The 6855-nt window shown below is 40.4% G+C and overlaps 2 non-coding genes across 2 annotated transcripts; one reads left to right on the top strand and one right to left on the bottom strand.

Annotated features, from left to right (window-relative positions):
- The first annotated feature begins 1217 nt into the window (after positions 1-1217).
- On the top strand, positions 1218-1304 carry trnay-gua (transfer RNA tyrosine (anticodon GUA)). The gene is given in 2 exon segments: positions 1218-1254; positions 1269-1304. It is a non-coding gene; the product is annotated as a tRNA-Tyr (tRNA).
- Positions 1305-2730: 1426 nt separating this feature from the next.
- trnaw-cca (transfer RNA tryptophan (anticodon CCA)) lies at positions 2731-2802 on the bottom strand. Its single transcript has one exon. It is a non-coding gene; the product is annotated as a tRNA-Trp (tRNA).
- Between the last annotated feature and the right edge of the window lie 4053 nt (positions 2803-6855).

Below are 6855 nucleotides of genomic sequence, written 5' to 3'. Positions count from 1 at the left end.
TAAATTAAGAAGATTTAATATGACGTTCATTGTGTGTTATAAATTATCATAATCTTAAAAGTTATAACCTCAAGTACTCAAGTATTATAATGTATTATAATTGTTATGATTATTCATGAGATGGTATAACATATTATAAGTTTTCTTATAATGCATTATGCATTTATTATAATGACTTAGAAATACCCTTATAATGTGTTATAAATAGGGGCTTCATAGAAAGTGTTACCGTCATTAATTTTATTTAATTCTCATTTACCTAATTAATGTACAATATTGACCCTAATGGAAAATAACTGCTTCACAACATGGAAACATTGTCGTATCTCTGGCTCATGAAGACAAATACCCCCATTAAGCAAGTAACTTTAACACAGGCTTTGTTTTTGTGCAAAAACATGAGGGAAGGCAGAACACAGAGAGAAATTATATGAAAGAATCTATAAATGAATAAATTCTCTGAATGCATAAGGGGGAACAGACAGAAATTGTTCAATGGCATTTGCTTTTGTTTTCCCTCCATGTAAAGCCTAATAAAATAGTGTTTGTAAGTGCAGCAGTGGTGGACGAAATACACAAATTAACTACTTGAGTAAAAGTCAGTAAAATATTATCCTAATTAAAATATTGCTTTAGTAATTACTCTAAATACTTCAGTATAATAAAAAATGAAACTAGCTAATGATCTTAATCAGGTGTGTTTAATAAGGGAGACATACAGAGCGGTGGGATTGGAAACCACTGCAGCACACAACGACAGGACTTCTTTTCACATTAGAAGTCAACAATGGCATTTGCTTTTGTTTTCCCTCCATGTAAAGCCTAATAAAATAGTGTTTGTAAGTGCAGCAGTGGTGGACGAAATACACAAATTAACTACTTGAGTAAAAGTCAGTAAAATATTATCCTAATTAAAATATTGCTTCAGTAATTACTCTAAATACTTCAGTATAATAAAAAATGAAACTAGCTAATGATCTTAATCAGGTGATTAAGGTAAAACAAGTCGGCGTTCCTTGCTTAATTGCTTTGATTCAATTTGCAAATAAGTCACGGTAAAGGGCTGTAGACTTTATACTATGGATGTCAAGAAGAGATCAGCTGATGTGATTGGAACATGCAACCGTCTGATCTGGATTCAGCCAAGCTACCGTTGTACCCCAAGACACCACAAACCTATCTGGTGTTTCCTGCTTAAGCCACCTTTCGTCATCCTGCCTTCGATAGCTCAGCTGGTAGAGCGGAGGACTGTAGATGATACATTGGCTATCCTTAGGTCGCTGGTTCGATTCCGGCTCGAAGGAGCTGGCTTTTGAATTCGGCGCGTAGATGTTTCCACGATTTCTTCAGAGATTGCAGGGCAAGATATGCAAAAGTAACACGTCAAGAGGCAGATCTGTCACAGTACACAATGACAGGAATGGTTATTACATGAGATCTCAGGCTTAATAAAAATAACAGGTCAAGATACAAATCTATCACAGTACACTGGTGATTTTCAATCCTGATCCTGGAGACCCCCTGCTCTGGGCTGTGTTTCCCAAAAGCGTTGCAATCCTTAATACAACGTAGACGCATTGAAACCAATAGAGTTGCAATCAACTTAGGCTTACAATGACTCTGGAAGACGCGGCCCTGCATTTTTGTCTGTTTCCTTTTTCTGACACACCCAGATGAACTCATGGAGCTCTCTCCTAACTAGCTAATGATCTTAATCAGGTGTGTTTAATAAGGGAGACATACAGAGCGATGGGATTGGAAACCACTGCAGCACACAACGACAGGACTTCTTTTCACATTAGAAGTCAACAAGAAATCACGTGACCCCGACGTGATTTGAACATAATTGGAGCACGCAACCTCCCGATCCGGGGTCAGGCGCACTCTGTCGCGGCCACGAGGTCGAGAAAACAAGTCGGCGTTCCTTGCTTAATTGCTTTGATTCAATTTGCAAATCAGTCACGGTAAAGGGCTGTAGACTTTATACTATGGATGTCAAGAAGAGATCAGCTGATGTGATTGGAACATGCAACCGTCTGATCTGGATTCAGCCAAGCTACCGTTGTACCCCAAGACACCACAAACCTATCTGGTGTTTCCTGCTTAAGCCACCTTTCGTCGTCCTGCCTTCGATAGCTCAGCTGGTAGAGCGGAGAACTGTAGATGATACATTGACTATCCTTAGGTCGCTGGTTCGATTCCGGCTCGAAGGAGCTGGCTTTTGAATTCGGCGCGTAGATGTTTCCACGATTTCTTCAGAGATTGCAGGGCAAGATATGCAAAAGTAACACGTCAAGAGGCAGATCTGTCACAGTACACAATGACAGGAATGGTTATTACATGAGATCTCAGGCTTAATAAAAATAACAGGTCAAGATACAAATCTATCACAGTACACTGGTGATTTTCAATCCTGATCCTGGGGACCCCCTGCTCCGGGCTGTGTTTCCCAAAAGCGTTGCAATCCTTAATACAACGTAGACGCATTGAAACCAATAGAGTTGCAATCAACTTAGGCTTACGATGACTCTGGAAGACGCGGCCCTGCATTTTTGTCTGTCTCCTTTTTCTGACACACCCAGATGAGCTCATGGAGCTCTCTCCTAACTAGCTAATGATCTTAATCAGGTGTGTTTAATAAGGGAGACATACAGAGCGGTGGGATTGGAAACCACTGCAGCACACAACGACAGGACTTCTTTTCACATTAGAAGTCAACAAGAAATCACGTGATCCCGACGTGATTTGAACACGCAACCTTCTAATCTGGAGTCAGACGCGCTACCGTTGCGCCACGAGGTCCTGAACGCAGAGGTGATGTATTTTGCTTAACACCCTTGACACAGAATGCAAATCAGTAAATATACGGTGCTCAAGGAACACTCTTGATGTTGGACTTTATACTCAGGAGATCAAAAACAGATCGTCTGACCTCAAGGTGATTTGGAGCCAGACACTCTACCGTTGCACTACAAGATAGCGGAAAAATTATTTAGTGCTTCATGCTTAAGCACTTTGATAAACTATGCAAATCAGCTAGTCTTTAAACTCACAAAGTCAAGAACAGATCGCTTGACCTCAACATAATTGGAACACGCAACCTCCCGATCCGGGGTCAGGCGCACTCTGTCGCGGCCACGAGGTCGAGAAAACAAGTCGGCGTTCCTTGCTTAATTGCTTTGATTCAATTTGCAAATCAGTCACGGTAAAGGGCTGTAGACTTTATACTATGGATGTCAAGAAGAGATCAGCTGATGTGATTGGAACATGCAACCGTCTGATCTGGATTCAGCCAAGCTACCGTTGTACCCCAAGACACCACAAACCTATCTGATGTTTCCTGCTTAAGCCACCTTTTGTCATCCTGCCTTCGAAGGCGCTACCTGGAGCAGGATCGTCTGTTTCCGCGGCCGTCTCCTCGTCCAATCGCCGATCTCGCCGTCCATTGTGAGAATGGATGAGAGTCAATCGCGTCGCTCGCCGTCGATTGTGAGAATGGACGAGGCGCCAATCGCATCGCTCGAGCTCCATTGTTGAGAGCCACTCACCGTGCACAGCAAAATCCCCGGTGTTAATTTAACACTCCCAGTGTTAATTGTGGACTCATATATACACTGGCTTCGGTGTTAAAGTTAACACTGAAGCAGTGTTGAAGTTAACACTGAAGCAGTGTTAAAGTTAGTGAGATAATTAGGTGATTAACAAAGTGATGATTGATCATTATTGAAGACACCTGATGTTAATAAGCAGAATCTCCAAAAGAGAAAACCAACAATTTTAAGCAACCATTTCAGTGGTCAATGTTTGCATTAGTTAGGCTCCTGACCCGTAAATCTTCAATATAAGGTCTTATTTGGCTGCAATAACTGAGTTATAACACTTAGACAAGCCAAGAGCAAAAGTCATCAGGTGGCATTGAATGTGCCTGACATAATCATCATGTAGTGACTTGAGTATTTGACATAAGATTTTATGTGAAACTGTGAACAAAAGAGCAATCAGTTTTAGCATAATCAAATAGATGATGAAAAAAGAGTTTATTTTAATTTAGACACACAGACATGAAGAATCAGCGTAAGAATCACAACAACGGTGACCATCAAAAAGCGTGTTGTAGCCAATCAGAACTCATCCATGACTCCAATCATGCATTGCGGCATGAATAAATTATTAGAGTTCAGAGTTGATCTGAATATGCCGTTTGTCACCATTGTTGAGATTCATGGGCTGGTTCTTGATGTCTATGTGTGCCGATGTGAAATACTTTTCTAAAACAAGTTGTAAAAAAATCTTTCCAAAAAGTATAGGAAGTGCTGGATCTTCTGTGGATTGTCAAGGCTATTACAATAAACAAAAAAAAACAAAAAAACTAACAGATTAGACATAGTGATTCATGTCAAAAAAATGAATATGTTAAAACATAATCATTACCTGAAGACATGAGCTTATGTCTGGCTGTTTAAAATCAAACACAGCAACAAACAAAACCTAGCATTAAAGATTTGGGGGTCAAGTGCCCAACTAATGCAAACATTGACCACTAGAATGGTTGCTTAAAAATGTTGGTTTTCTCCTTTGGTGATTCTGCTTATTAACATCAGGTGTCTTCAATAATGATCAATCATCACTTCGTTAATCACCTAATTATCTCATTAACTTTAACACTGCTTTAGTGTTAACTTCAACACTGATTCAGTGTTAAATTTAACACCGAAGCCAGTGTATATATAAGTCCACAATTAACACTGGGAGTGTTAAATTAACACCGGGGATTTTGCTGTGTGACCCAAAGTCAAAAAGGCATGTTTATTAAACAAAATACATTTGTCTTGATGACAGGGGCGTCCGGTTCAGAAAAATGACAAAGGGGTTTACAGGCAGAGGAATAAAACACAGGTAGCATCAGTTATCTGCTTCATTTTCAGGTGCACTGTGGAATAGAGTTCCTCTTTCCTCCTTGTGTCTCATTATTTTCTTGAAACATTCGAAGAGTTTTTTTTCTTCTCTCCGTTTAACCTTTTCTGGAATAATCACCTGGCCCGGCTTGCTTGGTCCACCTTTCCATGATCCTCCTGACAACATGGGATGGTTGTCATGAAACTCCTCCCATGATTTCAAGTGCTGCATCAGGAGGATGTTGTGAAAAAACATGTCAGGGTACCTGATCACTTCAGAGAACAAGACCGCACATAGTGCAATGGCGTCTTGAGGAGCCTGTATATACCGGTCGACTTTGTCACGGTTCCCATTCATGTAGAACCAAATTGTCTCTGAAAATTTCTTATTGAAACATCTTGACGTTTTCAGTGTTGCATAAGAAAGCCTTTTGTCATGAAGGTGTATGTCTCGCTCATCTTTTTTGATTGGACAACAGTACAGATCGTTTGGTCGCATCTGTATCGTATATTTACCGACTAGCAAGTCAGTCACCTGCATGTCCTTTTTACGCCATGATTCGATGAGAAAATGTATTATTGCAACATAATGATGAAAACTTGTTATTCTGGTCGGTGCTCGCCATATCTGGTCAGTGACTGAGGCTTGGGTAATGCCTTGAATTGTTGCTGCAGAACACCCTGCCCAGGAAGTGTACACCTTGAATGCTCCAACCAGCATTCTTGCAGAGTGATTTCCAGCATGTGTCCTTAGACGAAATGGATCAATAGGGTCGTTCAGAAAGACCTTCTCTTTCATCTTCTCTGGATCGAAGGAAAGAAGGACTTCTGGCTTTTTGTAGTTCCCCTCGAACCAGGACTGCATCGTTGCCAACCGCAGAGCCGTGCGCAGATATTTCAGAAGCAGCAGCCGAAATTTTGCCCAAATATGCTTCAGTGATTATCACTAAGCCCAACTACTGTTTAGGGGTTAGCATTAATAGTCAAAATATTCTTCTGGTTTTATCGCTAATAGCCCGGAATCCTGTTCGGTCAATGGGACCGTTCTCACTCAGTCCAAATATTGTTCAGTGGTTATCATTAATAGTCGAAGTATTCTTGAGTTTTTAGCGCTTATAGCTGAAATCTTGTTCAGTGGGACAGTTCTCATTTAGTACTGTTCAGTGGTTATCATTAATAGTCAAACTATTCTTGAGTTTTTATCGCTTATAGCTGAAATCTTGTTCAGTGGGACAGTTCTCATTTAGTACTGTTCAGTGATTATCATTAATAGTCAAACTATTCTTGAGTTTTTATCACTTATAGCTGAAATCTTGTTCAGTGGGACAGTTCTTGTTTAGTACTGTTCAGTGGTTATCATTAATAGTCTAACTATTCTTGAGTTTTTATCGCTAATAGCTGAAATCTTGTTCCGTGGGACAGTGCTGTACTGTTCAGTGCTTATCATTAACAGTTGAATTTTTGTTCAGTGGTTAGTTGTGCTCTTCAGGCTATAAGACCTACAGGCGAAATCTATCAACACCTGCCCGAACTCACGTTCAGGTGAAGCAGTCATTTTATGTTTGGCCTTTCGCATGCTTTTAGCGGACAGAGCAATAGGATAGTGAGAATAGTTGAAAGAGCCCAAGACGGGATTCGAAGTGGAGTCGTCAGAGTTGCAGCTGCGCCACACGTCAGTGCGCTAACCACGAGACTATCAGCGCCGACAGAAACCGGAAGTGATGTTCCGTAGTTATAACTATAGTTCTACGGTGATCAGGCGGGGCCGCTTTTAAAATGTATATCATTTTTATTTAGTTAATTAATTTGTGTCCTTTTTCACGCTTTTAGCGGACAGGACAGTAGAACATTTTTCAAAAGTCAATCATACTGCGTTTAACCTATTAATATTTCTGAATGTGACCGTATGTATGACGGCTGTATTGACTTGCTCTGCTTAGGTGAGTTCACGCTTTCTTTT

This window comes from Garra rufa, chromosome 1, assembly GCF_049309525.1.
Source record: "Garra rufa chromosome 1, GarRuf1.0, whole genome shotgun sequence".
In the NCBI taxonomy this organism is placed as follows: domain Eukaryota; kingdom Metazoa; phylum Chordata; class Actinopteri; order Cypriniformes; family Cyprinidae; genus Garra; species Garra rufa.
The sequence above is the reverse complement of the archived record's forward strand: the minus strand, read 5'-3'. Positions and strand labels throughout refer to the sequence as shown.